Source organism: Pelodiscus sinensis, chromosome 2 (genome assembly GCF_049634645.1).
Source record: "Pelodiscus sinensis isolate JC-2024 chromosome 2, ASM4963464v1, whole genome shotgun sequence".
Lineage (NCBI taxonomy): Eukaryota > Metazoa > Chordata > Testudines > Trionychidae > Pelodiscus > Pelodiscus sinensis.
In genome coordinates this window covers 124013578-124035885 of record NC_134712.1, presented here as the reverse complement: position 1 = coordinate 124035885, position 22308 = coordinate 124013578, and the positions used below count along the sequence as shown (strand labels likewise).

Genomic DNA, 22308 nt, shown 5'->3' with positions numbered 1-22308 from the left:
GTGATGGAGTATGTGTTCGGCCACTTAAGGGGGAAGTTCTGGAATCTCTTCACCTGCCTGGACCTCATGAGCACAACATCCCCTTTGTGGTGGTAGTCTGCTGTGTGCTCCACAACTTCTGTGAGAGCAAAGGGGAGACTTTTCTGCCAGGGTGAGGGGGCAGAGGCTGAACAGCTGGTCAGGGCATGTAAGCAGCCAGACACCAGTGCCATTTGGAGAGCACATCAAGGGGCTGTGCTCATCAGGGAGGCCTTGAGGAAGAGTTTCACCAAGGCCAGCTGTGATACTCTCCCCGGGGTCTCTCCACAAGGGGCCCCTGAATTTCTCCTCTGTCTTTCTCTCCTACCCCTTCCCTTTATCTGCCCTCCCTTCCCACCTTCCTTCCCTCCTCTGTAGAGCAAATAAAAAACAAGACTGTTTATTTGGGGGATATACAACATGGGAGGGGCTAAGGAAAGAACCTGGCACTCTGAGTGCCAAAGGTGGGGTCCTTCAAGAGACCTTAAAAATACCTTACCTCTATTGGCTTCTGCTTTAAAAACTCCCCAAGGTCACAATTTCTCTAGCCGTGGGAGGTAGTTGCCACCACCAAGTGGGGAAAAAAAAACCCGTACCTTTCTTCTTGAACCCAGGAAGAAAGCACTTGGACTTTTTCCAAAGGGGCACCCCAAAGCTCTTTTACTACAAGAGAGCTTGGAAAAAAAAGAGAAAAGAAACTGCAGTCCGTGATAGCTGACCTCTCAGAGTTAGGCACGCATACACAGACCTCCTATTCCCTTCCAGGACACAAGAATCAAATCATCAGCTTAAAAAGGGTGATTTTTATTAACAAAACAAAAAGATATACTTGATAAAGCATACTTGGTTGCTATGTGTTACAAAGCAGCTGAGTAAAAAACAGATTAAAATACAGAGAAATTGTATCTCTGGAATACAGCTTAAAATACAGTGTTTGGGCATGGGGGCATATAGACTTAACACAGAGAAATTTAACCAAACAATAAAACAAAAAAAACTTGATTGCAACTTGACTTCCATATTTATTTATGATCCATGCCTTAAAGTCCAGTTCATTTCCATGCCCAGTATTCTTCATAGGCAGTTCTGCCTGGTTCAATTCATCTTGCTTCCCTAACTCCTTGCTTAAAATTCATACAAAGAACAGCAGGTATGTCTTCCAATCCAAATCTCAACACCTTCTCCCATTGGCTTTCCTGGCTCCCTGCCAAGGCCCCCTAGCTACCTGAAATTAACCCTTTAGTAACCAAATGCTGGCCAGCACTCCTGTCAATCACAGATTATCATGGGGATGAGTGCTCCAAACTGTCATTCCATGTGCACCCAAGTGCACAAGCTGTTGTGTGATCCCCAGGATGAGTAGGTCGAGTGAGGAGTGCACAGCCTCTTGCAGCCCATCACCTGCTCCCGTGTTTGCATAGGGAAAGTTATAGAACTAACCTGAAGTGCCTTCCCCAGGATCCTAAAAATGTGGGAGACATCCTTTGAGGAGCAGGTCCCAGCTGGTGGGCATGATCGCCTGGCTGGCCTCCTCCTACTTCTCCTTGTTCACAACCCTTCCCTTGTGAAGGCTGACACAGGGTGTGTCCTGGCTGGACTATATACTGATAGGGAAGAGATGGGGGAGGTGACCAGACCCACTCCCAGGATGTCATTGAGCTGTTCATAGAAGTGGCACGTGTGGTACTGCTCCAGAGCATCCACTCTGCTCCCTGGCCTTGTTGTAGGCCTGATGGAGCTCTTTTTATCTGGAGTTGGTCGAAGGTCTGGGGTGGCCTTTGTTGGCCAGGCTGGCAGCCATCTGACCATAGACATCAACATTTCACTTTTTGGTGTGGAGATCTTGGATTGTTGTTCTCCTCCACTCAGACCTTGATGAAGTCTAGGATCTCTGACCAGTGTAGGCCGGAGCTCTCCTGTGTCCCTGGCCATGCTAATGTCCACACTAAGGGTATGTCTACACTTGCAGCCTAGTTCAAAATAGGCTGGAAATGTAGGCATTTGAAATTGCAAATCAAGCCCGGGATCTAAATATCCCACACTTCATTTGCATGTTCCCAGCCAGGCACCATTTTCTAAATTGACAAGCCCGGAATAACTGCCCGCGTCTACACGCGGCAGTGAAATGGGCATTCTAAATAAAGCCCTAGTTCAAAATACCCATTGTTAAACCTCATTGCAGGAGGAACAGGTATTTCAAACTAGGGCTTTATTTCAAATGACCGTTTCACTGCCGCGTGTAGAAGCAGGCAGTTATTCTGGGCTTGTCAATTTCAAAAAAAATTGGTCCCTGGCCGGGAACATGCACATCAAGCACGGGACATTTAGATCCTGGGCTTGATTTGTAATTCCGAATGCCTACATTTGCAGCCCTATTTTGAATTAGGCTGCAAGTGTAGACATACCCTAACATTATTTCAAAATTTTGAAATAAGTGTTATTCCCTGAGGAAAGCAGGAGTACAGATTTTGAAATAAAGGGCTTGGTAGTGTGGATGCTCTGCTTGTTGTTTTGAAATAAAGGGGAAGGATTACTTCAAAATAACTCCCTAGTGTAGACTGGTGCTAGAAAGGTATGATCCTGGTTCAGAAAGGTATTTAAGCACATGTCTCTTTTGAAGTATATGACGACTTAAATGGTATTGTTCAAATACTTAAGGCTAGGCATATGCGTAAGTGTCTCTATCTATACTTTTTAGAGAAATTTATACAGCATCCTAGTCAATTACAGACCCTTATTTAGCTTAATTCCAATGAACAGGTCTGCAACAATTAGATTTTTATTGATAAGTGTTGATGAACATCAATTTCGGTGTACCAATGAAATATAGTTCTATTGATAGTTGACATTTACAAATAGGCAAAGTAAGAAAAATGCTACATGAGAAGTTTTTGATTTAAGGATATTTTGCATTATTTGATGTAATGTTGATAATTTGTGTGTTAAACTTTTGGTCCTCAATATCTGTCATTAAACAGCAGGCTGGCCCCAATCATTTCCCTAAATTTAAAAAATTTAAATATAAGACTGTCTATGTTAGTATTGACAAAATTATGAAAAAGTCAAATTCTGCCAAATCTACTTACCAATAGAAATATGTTTTAATGTAAAATGTTATGCCATAAGCTTGAACATAATCAATAAACTATCATTAAAACCAATGGTCATCTTTTAAGAATGAAAAGTTTGTTGTTAATGTGTGCATTTGACTGCTCTTTAGAAATCTATATGTATATTTTATGGTCATAGAAATATACCATTTCATGTCTGGATAGCTTACCTGATATTAATGTATTTTATTATGAAAAAGGCAATCCTTCAATATTTTTATCACCATGGGAATACCTAAATAAAAATTGTATGATATAGTCTCCTAAAGTCACTCTATATTAAAGTGTTCTTGGTACATTGAAAGATAGATCAATGGACTGTACAAATGAATATCAGTCTACAAATACATAAGCTTACACATGCTGAAAATGAAATGAAATGCATGCTCAAAATATAGATATGGCCAGTGGTGGTATTTGGTAGACTGCAGCACTGAATTTTCAAAAGAATGTATACATCTACTCAGCCCTATATTGTGTTTCTTATGCCAGCTTATGACAAAATTTTAAATAACTAAACACAATTTTCCAAAATCACTGGGAGTTAAGGTGAGAGTAAGGACAGTGACATATAACAAGTTAGCAGTTATTTCTAGGATTCCTTTCATGATGTAATAATATTTATGCCAGGTGAAATGAGTTTTAATTAGACATCTTTAAAGCCACTGTACAAGGAGCTGTTTGTTAGTAAATGTGGTGAGCCTTAATACTCAGTTTCAAAACATACAATAATTTCATGTTGTATCAACATATCAGAATGAAACTTAAAGCATATCTGGCATATTTATATTATTACCGTGAAAATTCTGAATTGTGCCATTGGGAAAAGACAGAATAAGTAAATATAAAAACAAGTTAGTATTAAGTCTGTGCAAGGTTTCCAGTTTATTTTCAGCTGTTTCGATGAGGGTGACCACCTTTGTTGAATGGAAAAAGGAAGAAAACAGAAAAGAATAAGGGACAGCAATTTATTTTAAGGGACATTTTAAGGGAACATAATTTCCTTTTGTATATTACATATTTTTTTCAAATGCATGTTTCAACTCTTTTCAGGTATACAATCAAATTATCATAAACTTCAATCAAATGTACTAAAACTGATGCCATTATAAACATTTAATCATATCTTAAAATCAGGGATGGATGGTCACACAGAGGGTTAATTCAATCAAAGGTGGCCTTTAGGTTAAAAAAAAAAAAAAAGGACACTTTAGCAACTGAAACTTATCCATTTCTAGCTTATACCTAGCCATCACTAGGTTCCAGAATCTAGCATTTTGATTGGCAAGTATTTTTTTCTTTCTTTCAGATCTCTATTCTTCACATGGATATACTAGAAGATTTATCCAGAGTTGCTGCAGTCCTTAACTCAAATAAGTTTTGTTTCTCTTCATTTAAATCATCGCTCTGGAATGGGGCTGGGGATGAGGAATATTGCGTATGCAGGCTGCTCTGAGTATAGAAGACAATCCAAACCTTGTCTCATCACAGCTGTTTGATGCCAGGTGAGAAGCACCTATATATGATTTTTGCAGCTGGTACCACTGGAGGAGGGGTGCATGTCACACAGCTGGGGGACGGACAAGACAGACATACATTTATAAAATATATACAGGCAGTCCCCGACTTACGCGGATCCGACTTACGTCGGATCCGCACTTACGAACGGAGCTTTCTCGCCCCGGAAGTTGGGGCGAGAAAGCCCCGTTGGTAAGCTGCTCCGGTGCCCCTGGTCTGCTGGAGACCGTCTCCAGCAGACCAGGGGCACCGGGCGGGTTCCCGCGCTTCTGAGGCTTTGCCAGAGCAAAGCCTCAGAAGCGCGGGAACCGCTGCTGCTGCCCCTTGAGACCCGGTGCCTGTGGTCTGCTGGGGACGGTCCCCAGCAGACCACAGGCACCCAGACTGGAGCGGCAGCAGCGGCGGTTCCCCGCGCCTCTGAGGCTTTGCTCTGGCAAAGCCTCAGAGGCGCGGGACCCCCCCGCGGCTGCGGCTTCAGTCCGGGTGCCTGTGGTCTGAAGCCGCAGACTGAAGCCGCAGCCGTGGCGGGGTCCCTCGCCTCTGAGGCTTTGCCAGAGCAAAGCCTCAGAGGCGCGGCACCTCGCTGCCGCTGCGGCTCTGCTCCCCGTGTCCCTGGTCTGCTGGGGGGGGGGGGGGGGGCGCAGCTAGTGTGCTCCCCCCCCCAGCAGACCAGGCTTTTGTTTTGGACTCTGGGGCAGAGCAGCTGGGGCACTGCTGATTGATCCTGCAGCGCCCGTGGGCACTACTGGACCAACCCGGCAGCACCCCAGCTGCTCTGCCCCAGGTCCTGATTCAGCCGCTGCTGGTCAGTTTCAGCAGCGGCTGAATCAGGACATCTGGGGCAGAGCAGATGGGGTGCTGCTGGGTTGGTCCAGTAGCACCCCAGCTGCTCTGCCCCAGGCGTCCCCAAGTCAGCTTCTGCTGAAACTGACCAGCGCTGACTACAGGAAGCCCGAGGCAGAGTTGCTCTGCCCCGGGCTTCCTGGAATCAGCTGCTGATCAGTTTCAACAGCAGCTGACTTGGGGACGTCTGGGGTTCTTAAGTTGATTCTGTATGTAAGTCAGAACTGGCGGTCAGTTTCAGCAGTGTCTGAATCTGGACGCCAGTTCCGACTTACATACAGATTCAACTTAAGAACAAACCTACAGTCCCTATCTTGTACGTAACCCGGGGACTGCCTGTAGAATGATTTTAGTTTTAATTACTCCTTACTACAGTGGTAACTACATAGGGAATGTAGAAAATTAGACACAAAACTGGTAAAATTCTATAGTTATAATTACATTATCTGAGGGGAAGCTCATGCTGAACTCCTTGGTTTGGACTCCTGGAGTCTGAATCATTCACACAATCCAGGGGCTAGTGAAAGAAAGGAGTAAATAGGACTTTTCAACCACAGCAAATGTACGGATCTATAAGGAATGATGGCATCAGCCCCAGTAATCCTACAACACCTGTGAGAGCAGAAGCCTTTCCTTTGCTCTGACCTATGTTTATATTTCTTAAGGAACTACAACTGTCTGAAGATCCATATTGGACCTACCATACATATGCCAACTTTGAGTCTTTTCCCATTGACTTCAACTGGGCCAGGATTTTACCTCATAACTCCTTTCTGATGAAGCTCATATAGTTTAGAGTGGACTCTGAAGTAAAGAAAATAGCAAAAATAAAGGTGAAGTGTCCTAGAGAGAGAGAACACAGAGGCTCTATAAATATTCTACCTACACATAAAAGAAGGAAGCTGCCCCTGCCTTTAAAGGTAAATAAATGGAAAATGTGGAAATATATGGAAATATAGTAAGCTACATTGAAAATTGGTAAAATTGTATAATTATAATTACATTATCTAAGGAGAAGCTCATGCTGAACTCCTGGGTTTTATGCTCCAGTCCAACAACGAAGAGCACAGACTCATTTCTCTTTAGTTACATACTAATCATGACACTATGGAGAGGGAAGGACATGCTACCGTGCTGCTAATTTTCTCCCTGTAACTGTCAGAGACCTTTCTTACTCTTTTTATTATTCTTTGTAGTATGCAGGGGAGCACAGTCTCAATAGTACATATGTATTTACTTCAGATTATTTGGTAGTTAAATTCGGGTACAAATGTAATTAGCAATTTATTTACTTGCATTTTTGGAGGACAGAACAACCAGTTAGTTCCCTCAGTAATTATATGGTTTTTCTGTTCACAGTAATTACCTTACCACTATATGTGGGTTTATTATGTAATCTCATGGTGAACACTTCTGGAAGGCTGAATATTCATGGTTCATTTGAAAGTTTTCATTTTGGAGGAACCAACTGCCATTATTTTAGTTTACAACGTTTGTTTTTAATTTACCAAACTGAAAAATTATTACAGGAGACAGTCTAAGGCAATGTCCAGACTACCACTTTTTCTCAGAAAAAGGTACGCAAATTGTGGAGTGCAATTTGCGTACCTTTTTTCTGATTTTCTTTGAAGAGGCTTTTCTGAAATTTGGTCTATCTACACTGGCCCAAATTTGAGAAAAACCTCCTCTTTCGGAAGAGCCCTTCTTCCTTGTGAAATGAGGAAGACAGGGTTTCTGAAAGAGCACATCTGCTCTTCCATAAAAAATGTTGGAAGAGCAGACGCAGTCCCTGGATGCATAAACTCCATAGTCTAGAAACAGCGTGTCTTACTCTGTTTCTTTTCATTCCAGAATTTACACAAGTGCCAGTGAACATAATTGTTTTCATTTTTTCCTTTATCTTTTGCTGAGAAAATATGTACAGAGCTTATCAGAATAGCAGCTTTTGATTTGGAAAGATGATTTTCACTGATTGTATAAATCTTTAAACAAAATGATGGTTTGGCTCTATGTAATGTTTCTGAAGCTTTGCTCCAAACGTCTGTTTTGATTTTTCGCTCCCCTTTTTCCCTCTCCATATGAAATTGGAAATTAGAGTAGATATGTCAGGTTAACAAGTAAAAATACAGCTGTCTGATTAACCTGTGATCATTTTGATCACATCATGTTACATCAGACTAGATATGATCTAACATAAAGTTATTGAAATGCAACTCCAGGTAAAACTGTGCAATTTGTTTAAGGTCAGAAATTTTGAACTTTTTCAACCAAAATCCATTAACATGACTAATTCATTACTATCCTTGTTTAACAAAGAAAGCAGATGCTGTGTGAAAGACTGGCCATTTGGTGGACCAAATCACCCAGAAAAAAAAGGTATGAAGGAGAAAATATAGAAAGAATAGTATACAGAAAAATGCCTTCATATAATCATAGAACTAGAAGGGACCTCGAGAGGTCATAGAGTCCAATCCCCTGCCCTCATGGCAGGACCCAGTACTGTCTAGACCACCCCTGATAGATGTCTATCTCACCTGCTCTTACATATCTCCAGAGATGGAGATTTCACAACCTCCCTAAGCAATTTATTCTAGTGTTTCACTACCCTGACAGTTAGGAAGTTTTTCGTAATGTCCAACCTAAGCCTCCCTTGCTGCAGTTTAAGCCCATTACTTCTTGTCCTATTCTCAGAGGCCAAGGAGAACAAATTTTCTCCTTCCTCCTTGTGACACCCTTTTAGATACTTGAAAACTGCTATCATGTCCCCCCCCATCTTCTCCTTTCCTAACTAAATGAGCCCAATTCTTTCAGTCTTCCCTCAAAGCTCATGTTCTCTAGACCTTTAATCATTCTCTAGAGCTTCTCCAATTTCTCCACATCTTTTTTGAAATGTGGTGCCCAGAAATGGACACAATATTCCAACTGAGGCCTAAACAGCACAGAGTAAAGTGGAAGAATGACTTCTCATGTCCTGCTCACTCCTGTTAATGCATCCCAGAATCATGTTTGCTTTTTTTGAAACAGCATCGCAGTGTTGACTTATATTTAGCTTGTGGTCTACTATGACCCCTAGATCCCTTTCTGCAGTACTTCTTCCTAGATAGTCGCTTCCCATTCTGTATGTGTGAAACTGATTATTCCTTCCTAAGTAGAGTAATTTACTTTTGTCCTTATTAAACTTCATCCTATTTACCGCAGACCATTTCTCTAGTTTGTCCAGATCATTTTGAATTATGACCCGATCCTCCAAAGCAGTTGCAATCCCTCCCAGCTTGGTATCATCTGCAAACTTAATAAGCGTACTCTCTATGCCGTCATCTAAATTGTTGATGAAGACATTGAACAGAACTGTTCCCGAAGCAGACCCCTGCAGAACCTCACTTGTTTTGTCCTTCCAGCATGTCTGTGAACGGTTAATAACTACTCTCTGAGAATGATTATCCAGCCAGTTATGCACCCACCTTATAGAAAGCCACATCTAAGTTTTATTTGCCTTGCTTATTGATAAGAAGATCATGCAAGACCATATCAAATGCATTACTAAAGTCTAGGTATACCACGTCCACCATTTCTCCCTTATCCACAACACTTGTTATCTTTAAATCCTTGTTAACCCTTGAACAAGCAGAGATGGGATGTTTGTAGATAGAGATAGCAGTTTATTTATTAATACTGAAGTGGTTTCTAAGGTTGAGAATGTATGTAAATGACAAAGAGAATAGCAGTATATTAAACATTTACCCAAAAAAGTATACATGCCCACAGTTTCAGACATCTGGTATAACTTCATAGCTATCTATAATGCATGATGCTTTTAAAAAATGCCATTGTACAGGGTAGTTCGATCCTTCTGTTGACATCTTATGCTAGCAAGATTTCAGATCCTGCAATCAAATGCTGACTAATTACTGATGACTCATGTCATGTGTGGCTCATCTGCGCCTTCTGCACAGGCAAGTGGCATTGGCATTTGGTAGAGGTACGAGTTGTTGGGACTAAAACAGTTCAGTTAAAACTATTCAAAACGGAGGCAGTGAACTTTAGACCCAAGAATTCCATTTTGATTAGAGTGCCTGTCAGCAGTCAGAGAATCTGAACTATGCTGGCTCTTACCAGCCAGAACTGGTTTTCAGAACATGCCATCACCCCAGGGTGGCGCACCACAGAAGTGAGTTTAAGGTCCTGCACAGCTGCTGAGGAATGTTGCATCTTCCATCTATGCTCCTGTCAGCATCAGACCACCATAGCTGTGACAAGGAAGGGAGAAGAGTTACGATCAACGATCAGTGATCCACCACCATCACAGATGTTCTATGCAGAGATCTCCCTGGAGCTCCTCCCTGAGAGATTTCAAATAGCTTGAGGATAGTAGGTCCCAGGCCTCGGCAGCACGGCACCATCTAGGCTGATAACCTCTGAATGTAACAGGGGTTTACTTTCTTGGGGTTCTCTCCTGTCCTCTCTTCTTTTCCTCCTGACCAACAGGAACATTTGGGCCGAGGCTTCATGCCTTCCTGATGAAATCCCTACACTGCTATATACTGTTATTTAGTCACGGTTGAGTTAGGATGCTTACTATCATTTGTGTGATTGTTTTAGTTCTTATATAAAATCCCCATTTTTCCCAGTTATTGTAATTTAATTCCCTAATACATTTATCTTATTTTAGAGTGTCCTCCTTTATTTATACATCACACTGGGAGGGCGCACTGGGGGGTTACTCCAACCAATGATAGATGCAGGAAAAGGGGTTGCATCCTCTGAAATTGTGCATGGAGGCAGGAGAAAACCCTGAGGAGTTGATATCAGAACCTGAAGGATGTGTTCCAGATAGATAAAGTCCGGGACAGGTGAATGGACTGGAACCCAGGACTGGAAAGGTGTGGTGAGAGCTCTCTACTTATGAAGGGAGAAAGACATTAAGTAGGTGGTTGGGATATACAGAGCCAAACTTCTGCTTGAAGAATGAGACCTTTGAATTGGGGTGGGACCCTAATGCAGCAAGGCGGGTTGGGGACTCCCTTTCTAACTGTGTGTGCATGGAGATATAAATTCTAAATTGGAGTTGGAGCTGGGGGCGGAGCGGGGGGGCAGTGGACTGAATAAAGTGTACCCCAGAAGGGGGTATTTAAATTACTTTTGCACTGAGGGTGTGAAGTTTAAGAAGGAGAAAAAGTAGAAGGGTGCCACAAAGTAACTTCCGGCCACCAGGCTGACTTGGGTGGCAGCAGTCCCTGTTACAAAATCACCAGTCCCACCTCTGCTGAAATCAATAGCATTAAAACCAGAAGGATAATAGAGCATTGTTTAGCTCAATAGAGAAAGAGCAAAACCTGATAATAATGGGAACATCTTTAGCAATGGCACATACAGTGAAATGCCATAAAGGACTGGCAAGCTCTGTAGTGTGCAAAATATAATGTTGATACTTTGCTGATATTGTTGGATTCATTTTTTGTCAGCAATATTAAGGTTCCTCAAAATATGAATTATTTCTTATGCAACAAGTTTTATCGCTGTGCCTAATAAACGAAGCAATATTTACTCGTTCAACTATATTTTGGACAGGTAGAGATATTTAAATCCCGCACAAAAGTTATTTCATAGTTAAACTAATATTTTATCAACCTTCTCTGTCTCCTCTTCATACTGGTGTGTAGCATTTTCAAAATGCCCCCCAAAGTTTGCCATGGACATGATTCAAAGTGCTGAGCAAGGAGTTAGCTTGGCACAAACTCCTTTTGAATGCAAATGGGAGTCTCAAAGCTAAATCTCTGTGCAATGCTTTGAAAATGTAGGGGTAGATAATCTACACTAAGGAGTAAAAATAGCTGTTGTTTTGCATAACAAGCTTTCCATAGTGCCATGGTTATGGTGTCAATGTTAAATGTCTGAGGAGACTGACACTTGCTTTTGGTGCTTGTAGGAATTTGACAAATTCAGACTTTGAATTAATTTAGATTCTGTGTGAATCTGTGTGCCCTATTCCAATTTGCCTGCAGCTCTTGTTACACAAATTCCATTAATTAAAAGCATTGCCCTCTTTCTCCTGTAACTCTTATACCAGCAGGTCTCATTACAATAAATATTTCCTTAAAGGCACTTGATGACATTGCCTGTTCAGTAAGGAGTATTGCAGGCAGCCTCCTTAACTTTCTTCTTTACTCATAAATATGAAATATTGTAGATCATCAAACATCATTCCTCATATATTACTGAAGTTATGCTCTCTGGTGGTAACCTAGATACTACTTAGATTTCATTAACATCCTTAGTGACTTTTTAAAGCAATAATGATCAAGGTGCAGGTCATTTCTTGGGGATTAATGACTGACTGGGAGGAGTTGAAAGCACAAGGCACAGCTGAAGGCCATTAGCTTCAGCCAGGCACTACCCCTCAGGGAATTTAACTATAAGATGAAAATAAAAAGCAGAATAGAAGCATAAGGATATTTTTGAGTGATTACATTGGTATGTGTAAGCCTTTTATAAGGAGTTATCACTCTGTACTTTAACCCAATTGCTTGAAACTTCTTTAATCTTTCAACATGTATTTATTAACTGTCTTAGAAATGTGTCAATATTAAATATAATTATATACTTTGTGCATAAAATATGCTTTGGAAAATGGTGGGGTGTATGAGTCCAATTATAACAAAGAGGTTGCGGTGAAAGAAAAAAAAAAGAAATTCACCAAAAGAAAGGTGAACTATTTATGTAAAATTTGACATTGTTTTTTATTTCTTCACAGCCCATACAGAGGAGTATCAGTATTTTGAGGAGTCACTGTGATAACTTTTTAATGACAAAAATCTGAGGAGGTTGAAATGTAAGAAACTTTCTCACTCTTCTATTCAAAATTCAAACCAATTTATTTTATAAGGCATCTTTCATACAAAGTACTTTAAAATTCTTTACAGTGAGAAGTAAAATAATGAGATGGCACTCATGGAAACAGCTTCAATGAGACTCATACAAACAACACAGGAAAAACAAATGAAATTGAACCTACTTGAACAGCACGAGCTTGAACTTTTTCAATAAAACCTAAGCTAAGCTTTGATTTACATAATGAATCATATGCTTTTAACTTGGCTCTGGAGGTAGGCTTTGTATTTGACCTGTTCCAAATTAGCTCCAGTTTTTGTACACAGATGGTTATAGTCAATGAAATCTGTCACCTTTCCTATTTCATTTACACTAATCTTGCTTAGCCACCTAATAATCAAGGTTTAGTTTGTGATCTAAAAATTGAAGCAGGAAAAAAGGGTGCTTAGGCTATTGGTTTCATTTACCCAGATTGGTGTAGTTGTTATATCACATTATTACTGTTGAACCTTAACTAGATAATCAAATCCCTACTTTATAATTTACATAAAATTCACAAAAAGAAACAAACTGACAAAGAAACATGTAATAACATGTAATAAGTCTTGCATGGGTCACTTGTACTGGCATGTTTCAAGCGCTTTTATTTTCTGTTTGTGAACATTCAGGGTATGTCTGCACTATGAATAAGGTTGAATCTAATATGGCTGATTTCTTACCACCCAATTTTATGAAGTTGAAGGACCACGTCTTCACTGCAGGGAAGAATGGAATGTAGTACAAAGTAGCACATCCCTATTAGGGAGCCTACTGTTTACTCAGAAAGTGAAGCACCATGGGCAGCTTTGAATTCTGGGCTCCGATTGCAGTGCCTGTTGGATCCAAAACCTTGCAGCAGGTGGTTAGATAGGCTCATGTCACCAGTGTCACCATTTACTCCCTTCACCATTGTGTGAGATCAAGAGGAAGCAGTGTGATTGTGCTTTATGGTACCCTGGTCACCTGTGTAGATGCCATATCAGTGTGAACATGAGCCCGCTTTGCAGCAAGCCATTGTGATGGTGACCTGTGTTGTAGTGCACTACTGAGAGAGAGTACATATGTCGTGCTTCCAAGAAGAGGACAAGGACGAAGCCTGGTGTAGCATGGAGGCCCTGCTCATGCAAGGCCTGGCGCTTATGCTAGCACAGCCGCCTGTCAATCCTCTGGACACAGTACAACACTGGTTCTGTTGTTATGAGACAAGCTCAGACTGGTGGGACCTCATTGTGATGCAGAGATGGGATGATCAGCAATTGCAGCAGAACTTCTGAATATACAAGGCCATGTTCTTAGAACTTTGTGAATGGCTTTCCACTGTCTTGAGGCACCAGAATACCTGAATGAGACCCGCTCTCACCATGAAGAAGCATGTGGCAATTGCCCTATAGAAGCTTGCCAGGCTAGTCAGCTACCATTCAGTGGCTAATCAGTTCAGAATAGGAAAATCTACAGTGAGGGCTGCTATTGTATGAATAGCCAAGCCCATCAATAACATCCTGCTTCAGAAGGCTGTGACTCTGGGAAACATGGACACCGTAGACAGAACATGGGGCCATAGACAGAATGCACATCCCCATCTTGGCCCCCAACCATCTTGCCTTAGAATACCTCAACCATAAGGAGTATTTCTCCATAGTGCTACAGGTGCTGGTGGATCATAAGGGTGGTTTCTCCAACATCAGTGTGGGAGGGTTGGGAAAAGTACATAATTTTTGCATCCTTAGAGACTCCTGCCTCTTATAAAAGATGCACAGTGGCACCTTTTTTCCACGTAGAAAAATCAGATCCAGAGATGTGGAAATGCCTATTGTGATCATGGCAATCCAACCTACTGCTTGCTTCATGGCTCGTGAATCAGTAAATGGGCAGCCTGCATGCCAGCAAAGAGTACAACAACAGTCTGAGCAGGCACAGAATGGTGGTTGAATGTGCATTTGGATGTTTAATGGGAAGATTTAGGAATCTCCTGGCTCAGTTGGACCACTGAGAATGTGACATTCCCTTTGTGGAGGCAGCATGTTTTGTGCTCTATAATCTGTGCAGTAGCAAGGAGATAACTTATCTAGCAGGGTGAGGGGCTGAAGTAGAGCACCTAGCCAGAGATTTTGAGCAGCCAGACACCAGTGTGATACGGAGAGCATAGCAAGGTGCAGTGCAAATCAAAAGTTGTGAAGGACAGTTTTATGCAAAACCTGTTTTGAGACTCTTCCACGTGGCTATCAATAAGTTGCCTCTATATTCTGTGTGTTTGTCTTTAATCCCCTAGACCTGCAGTTCAAACAGTAAAAAGATCATTGTTCAAAAAACAGGAGTTTTTATTTGGAGAAATCAGCAGGGAAAGGAATGAAGTTGGAACTGAAAAGGGAGAGGGGTGCTCAGGAAACAGGAGTGAGACTGCCTTCTGCCTCCCACGGACCTTGAGGGTCCAGCTCTCCTTGAGTTCTCTTCCTCCCATGTCATGGGGTCTCGGCAATTCCTGTGGCTTCACAGGGAGAGTGTTAATAGGTTCCTCTTCTCATTCCTCCAAGCTGATATGCGAGATATCAGTCTTCAAATCACACAAGTGATTGGGAGCATATGCTGACTGAATTTGGCCATAAACCTGAGCCTTATGCTGAAATGCTTAGTGGTCCAATGACTCCAGACCACTTACTGGTGGCTTGGTAAGGAAAGGTGCATGAGGCTGGCCTCCCCAGAAACCTTGTGAGAAGGATCAAAGAGTTCCTGTATGAGAGCTTCATAGAGTTGTGCAGCCAAGATTCCTGCTCCTCCTGCAGACACATTAACAAACTGTTCCAGGGCCCCCATACTGTGTAGGCACAGAGTGTGTTGCACATCACACCCCATTGCCTTAAGTCAATTCCTAGCTTTCGGGCATTGCCAGCTTGCTAGTCGTTGCCTTCTCCTCCTGCCCCTTTCCCACCATACTGTCCACCATGCTGATGCCAAGCATGTCTTGGCTGGGCTCCATGGCAATGCTAGGGAAGCTGTCTGGATTCCTCTCCAAAATGGCATCCAGCTGCTCGTAGTAGTGGCATCTGTGAGGTGTTGCACCAAACCATCCATTCTCCTCCTTCATCTTGTGGCAAGAGTGCCTCAGCGCCTTGATTTTCACTCTGCACTGTTGGGAGTCTCTGGAATAGCCTCTAGCCACCAAGCAACTTGTGATCTTCCCATAAGTGTCAGCCTTCTCTTTGCTGGTTCAGAGCTTGTAGAAGATGGCTTCGTCTTTCCAAGACTCAATGAGATCTCCTGGCACTCCACACTGGTGCTTTTCTGTGGCCCTGGAAACTGGAGCCCATGGGAGCAGAAGTATTCAAAGTCATTGCAGTGTTAGTAGGATTGTTGGAGGTCATCTCCACATGTGCCACGGTATGCTGCTTACTCAAAATGTGCTCACAAAGTTGACCACATGGGGAAGGCCAGTCAACATTTCCCACAATGTTTTTGTGCTCATTAATGAGAGCAGTAAAGGCATAAGTTCTGGCCAGATTGGGCGGGGAAGGGAACTGTGGGAAGCCTCTCAGAGGCCGAAAGCCTCAACTTTCTGGCAATGGTATGTCTATGCTACCATAAATTTGACTGTGCAAGGTCTGGAATAGAATTACTCATAAAAAGCAGGAGTACTTAAATCTACTTCCATGGTCCTTAAGATCAACATGAGAACCTTGGTAGCATGGCTGCATCACTTAGAAAATCGACAATATGAAGCTAAAGTTGATGTAAAGTCCTAGTATAGACCAGGCCTCAGAAACCCAGATTATATTTTATCAATTTGGGGTGCAATATGACTAGTGTTATTTGTGAGAGAATGTGTATTTTTTATTTGCTATTCATATTTGTTCTAAAATCTTTTAACCCTTCCATCAGTGCATAGCAAGAATATCATACGATTTTCATTGAGAATAAATCTGAGACAGAGGTGTCTCTCAAATCCTTCATACCACTTAAGTTCTATTTAAAACAGGTCTATAATGAAATGTATGTGGTACATGGTATGTATTACTAAACCCAAGCATTGAAAAATCATGGACGAAGTCCAAAAATCATTAGACTTTTAAAAGAATTCGAATTTTAAAATGAATCATTTGTATTTGCCTTTTGAATTTTGAGTCTTTAGCAGAAACACTTTCAAGATGTTCTATGCAACCATGAAAGCAGGAACTTACTTTTTTTTTTTTTTCAATGAAAACTGAATTCCTAAAGTAACCACATCATACCAACTAAATTATGAGTTGGCTACATTGCTTATTTCTTGTGTGGACCCTCTTGTAGAGTGGTGGATTTTGTCCATCATTAGTACTTAACAGTCTAGGTACCTGATGAATAATTCATATAATGAAAAGCATTCATTCACACTTTTGAATAATAAGCCTATCCAGTTTACCTGTGATATTGCAACCCATGTTCACTGAAAAATCCCAATGACTGGATGAGTAAGGTTTGATTAATCTGATTTTAATGACATCATAATGTTATGCAACAGTTTAGAAAAAAATGTGGTCTATCCAGAAGTTAAATCTTGCTTTGTTGAAGAGGCAGAAACTTTGAGTAACTTCACTGGTGTCAGAACAGTTACTCCAAATTTACACTGGCATAGCTGAAAACTGACTTCAAGCTGCTGACTTCAGGAGAAAACTGCAAGGTTTGCTTTTGTAATCACAGCATATATCTAGCTTTCTTATATACTGATGTTTTTCCATGACTATGTATGAAAAGCTGCATATTTCCAACCTAGTTAAAAACAAAGAAAATGGCATACAGCATATAATAAATATACGATGCAATGCAGCTAAAACATTATTTAACTTTATGCAACATTGTATAGTTCATATTCACACTTCCCATATGATTACTTTGAAAAGTTACAAAGTAATGGGAACCAGTGAATTCTCCTATGCTTTCCTTTTAAAAGGTTATACTGATTGATAGTGACTGACAACCAAATATGGAAAGGAAGTTTTAAATTGATTTCACCATAAAAAGCATGTTTCAAGATCTATCTCCTTAGCCAAGCAAGTAAGTTAGATTACTACATGCTACAAATCATAAATAAATTGTTTATTAATCTTACATAACATTAAAGAAACCCATGATATAATTGCATCAAGCCTTTTCTCTTAATTATTTTAGAGAGATCAAGGTGACACAGTATGTGTTACCTTCTGACAATAAGTGGAAATAACATCTTGTAGATTTTATATACAATACCAACTCTGCATACTCTTTAGCTTACTTAACAGACTCTAAAAGCATGCCTTTACACGTACATCAATTTTTATGTGAGATGCTGTAACACTTCCATTGAAAATTGCTTTCAGGTTACAGTCAAAGTACTGCTGTGCTTGCAGATTGCTTTGACCATGACATTCTTCCTGACTAGCACTTTAATATAACCTTTCATTCTCATGAACATTAGAGAACATGCAAAGAGAATTTATGAAACAGAAAATGTGGATAACATTTATTGAGTATGTTCAGTTTGTTCATTGTAAACATTAACACAATACCCTGTAAATATAATTTATTGTATTATGGTACCATTACAGCTGCTCCACATTTAAAGCAACACTCAGAACTGAACTTTTAATTTTTTGCCACCCAAATTGTCCAGCCTTTCTCATCTGCAGGTGCCAAGTTTCTCTCCTTGGATTTACAATATACTTTCATTTATGTTTTCTTCAAACATTTTGCAATCCTTCTTGTTATGAAGACAAACTTTTGCAAAACTGTAATAGATACATCCAAGGCTATGTTAACACTGCAGAGTTTTTTTTCGGAAAAATGGCTGTTTTCCTGAAAAACTCCCGTTACATGCACACTGCAATCACATTCTTTCAACAAAAAATTGACAGAACAGAGGGGGTTTTTCTGACATTTGTAAACATCTTTCTACAAGGAAGAAGCCTTTTTCTGAAAGAGTTCTTTCGGAAAAAGGCATGTGTGGACGGGGAAGAGGGAGTTCTTTCAAAAGACGAGGAAAGAGGAAAAAGCACATAGTAATCGCTGCTTAAATGCGAGAGCATCCATTCAGTGTGGATTCTCTCTTTTGAAAAAGCATAGTGCTTTTTTTATGTGCTTTCGCATTGTGGACTCACTTTTTCGGAAGAAGATTTTTCAAAAGATCTCTTCCAGAAAGAAGCCTGCAGTCTTGATGTAGCCCAAGAGTGCAACATGATCCACTGAACTGGGCTCTTTACTGGGAATCAGAAGAATTGGAGTCTGCTTCCAAAACTTTCAGGCTAGGGCTACACTGGACCTAGAGTCGGCTTACCTTAAGCTGAGACATCGTGGCGTTCACACTGTGGGAAGCTGACAGGAGCAAAAGCTCCCATTGGCATCTCTTATTCCTCGCAAAAGGAGAAGTACCAGAGACCAGTGGGAGCTGCCCTCAACGTTGGATTTACGGGTCTATATTAGACCACTAAATTGAATGGTAGAAGATTGACTATCAGAGTGACAATCTTCCGGTAAGTATAGACATGCCCTCACCAATTTACTGTTAATTTTTGGCAATTTTCTTCTCTTTTCTTCAGATTCCCTATCCTTTTTTCTTTCAAATGATGTAATTTAAATTCCTTTTTAAAGCATTTTGACACATTTGTATGTAAAATACAATATAAGATCTGAAGATTGTTACTGTTCTTATTGATTTGTTCTGTATTTACACTTATGGCTAGCTTGACGAGGTATGAACTACTATTCATCTTAATGGAGTGTTAATGCTAGATCTTTCTGATTGCACTTTAGAAGACAACATTAGCTTCTTCTGTCCAGTATTCAGCTGATCTGCTTTTATATAGTCTGATGCTTTGTTCATTTGAAGAAACATACTACAGGACTGAATCTGTAGCACCTGAGTGTCACTATCAGATATTTGGTTATCTGGTCTTTAACTTTTCCTGAATGTGCTATGATCAATATGATGTTTTGCCAGGAAAGTTCTAATTATTTATGTTGAAGGTGAGATTTTAGTCTAGTGTTTTACCTACAATTTACCTAAATTTTGATCAACTCACAAATTTCTGATTCCAGCTGATGCACTACCATCGCCACTACCCATCACCGTCTCTTTTTCCCTGCTGCCTCTCTTTGGGGGTCCATTGCTAAGCACTGTCTTTTAACCGCTTAATTTAATTGCATTAGGCTAGGCAGACATGCCAAATCCCAGTGCTGCTTAATCTGCTAAACTCCAGTAACAGCAGAATTATCCATATGCAGAATTCAAGTTGTGTAGGGCACCCAAATATTTGGGGCACCACTGGGTCTTAATGTTCACCCATCTGACTCTTCCTATGCCTGTTCTGTGGATCTGCTTCCTCCAGAAAGGATCTGGTTAACTTAAAAGTGAAAAAGCTTGTCAGATCTATTATCAATACCTGTGAAAGAGCCATTCAAGTGGTAATGAAGCCATTTAACTGTCATTTGCCAACACTTGTCAGTTTCTGTATTTATTGAGTTAGTCTACAGGACCTTAGTTAAAAATTTGTTTTAAAAATATTTCATTAGTATTTTCATTAGTGGCTGATGATTACAAAATTACATTTCTAAAAATTCATCATCCCCACCCCCAGGCTGCCACTGGGCATAACCGCTTCAGCTTAAAGTAATGTGTAGGGCCCCATAAATCCAAAGGACAGCCCTGATGGTCACTTCTCACCATGACATGCTCCCCTAACTAAATACCACTATCAAATAAAAGATTCCATAATTCTAGGACAGGGATGGGAAAACTTTTTGGTCTGACAATTACATAGAGTTCAGGAAATTATATGGAGGGCCAGATAGGGAAGTCAGGGGGCTGCTGTGCTTCCTGAAACAGCCAGGTGTGTCCTGCCGCCCCCAAGTATCCTCCACTTCTCCCCACGCCCTGACCATTCCCTTAGGATTACCCACCATCTATCAAGCCTCCACTGGTCCCTGCCTCCTGACTGGACTGGAGGCATGGTGATTGCACTCTCCAGGTGCAGGGGAACTGAAGCTGTGAGGGAGCTGCCCCAGAGTTGGGATAGCTACTCGTCAGCAAGGTAGTCCTGACCCCACTCTCCAATAGGAGCTATGGGGCCAGAAAGACTGGACCTATAGACTGGATGCAGTCCATGAGCTGTCGTTTGACCCCCTCTGATGTAGGGAAAGTCACCCAGACTCTTATAGCCTGACCTAATTTACTCACCTGCATTTGCCAAAATTCTCTTGTGATTCCCAATTCTACTAATGGCACACTCCCAGAACATGGTCAGGTGCTGATACTCATTTTTATTAGCCCTGTCATAACTGATCAAATCTTCTATCTCAAGCAATCAGCTGCTGATGTGGAATCTCCCTTGACATACTCTAGTAATCTTTCAATTCCAGACTTAGGCCAGTTTAATTAGTCTTTTATTGTATCCGAAATTATGTGGGGTTCATGCTAGTTTCACCAGCATTTATAGCAGATGCACTTGTCTTCCTTCAACATAATCTATTTATTCAAATCCTGGTGTTTGAATTCAAGGAGAGGACATTATGTTGTATGGAGTGACTCATAGCTGTGATTACCTACTTCATGGCAGACACAAAACAATCACAGGACATACCACACTAATGCCAACCTTGGAACTTTCCCTTGCAACAAACCCCGGTGCTAGCTTTGTCCACATATTGACTCTGCTGACACCGTTATTGGACCGAACCATGCCTATCATAAGATCAAGAACACATATTCCTGTTCATGTAGAAATATAATTTATGCCATCATGTGCCTAAAGTGTCCGTCTGCTATGTACATTGGACAAACTTCTCAGACACTTCACCAAAGAATCAATGTACACAAAACAGACATAAGACTCTCTCACAGAGAGAAAGCTGTTGCTTGCCATTTCAGCCAGACTGACCATTCCCTCAATGACCTTAAAACATGCATATTGCTTCAAAGAGACTTTAACTCCAGACTTCAACAAGAAGCTTCAGAATTGTTATTCATGCTTAAATTTGACACTTTATGTATGGGTTTAAACAAAGACTCTAATTATCTCACCCATTATAAAGATAGCTTCCCTAATTAGCAACCCTATTGTCATTACCTCACGGACACTAACCTTCTGCCCTCACCCCCACTCTGTTCTAAAATTTGATTTGTCAATTTCACATGCATTCATTTTTTTGATTGTATCACTTTGGTATATATGGTTGTGACGATTTTCTTCCACATATTGATCTGAGGAAGTGGGTCTGGCCCATGATAGCTCATCACCTAATAAACCATCTTGTTAGTCTTTAAAGTGCTACATAGTTCTGTCTTTTGTTTCATAAAACAAGTACGTATTTGTATGGCATTTGTCAATTTTGGATTCAGATAAGCCCTTGTGAATGTTAATATTGTCTTTATAGCTTCTAGTATGTCCATTTAAATATACTTGTTCAGTGTATGCACAACTTAAAATACCTGAAATTGAAGCAGATGAAACTGGGGTCAGCGAAAATAGGTGAAATTGGAAAAGAACATAGAATCATATCTGAAATGAAATTCTGTGCCAATACTCAGTTTGAGACCATCTCTAAAAATGCTAACTGAGTTTGAAGTGTCCAAACCTGGTTAGGCTAAAACAACCATTCATATGACATCATTGTAAAATGGTGGTGAAAATTAAGAGCTTTCCTCCCTTGTACCTCACAGTCCTAGCTTCATTCTGGTTTGGATCAGACATACAAATAAAGTTACAAAAAGGCAATGACAATAGGGTTTTTTCCCCTCTAAATTGGCCTCATGAATTCCAGAACAATTTCTAGTATTGGACAAAATGATTAAGATTAGAGAATTGTAATTAATTATAATTAAATAAAAAATACTTTAAATTGGACATAACATACTTTTCATATAAGTAATGTGTGTGTAGATATACACATACATGGTAAATGTATAATTTGCATACTATTTGTTGCTATTATAAATGTGGTTATAATATAACTT

The 22308-nt window shown here is 40.6% G+C and overlaps 1 long non-coding RNA gene across 1 annotated transcript in view; it reads left to right on the top strand.

The window, feature by feature from the left end:
• LOC142826774 (uncharacterized) overlaps positions 1-12982 on the top strand; it is a 30123-nt gene extending 17141 nt beyond the window's left edge. The window contains exons 2-6 of the long non-coding RNA XR_012901009.1: positions 4438-4633; positions 6155-6409; positions 7806-7865; positions 12241-12318; positions 12410-12982. This is a non-coding gene — a long non-coding RNA (uncharacterized LOC142826774). The remainder of the gene's footprint in view (positions 1-4437; positions 4634-6154; positions 6410-7805; positions 7866-12240; positions 12319-12409) is intronic.
• The last annotated feature ends 9326 nt before the right edge of the window (positions 12983-22308 follow it).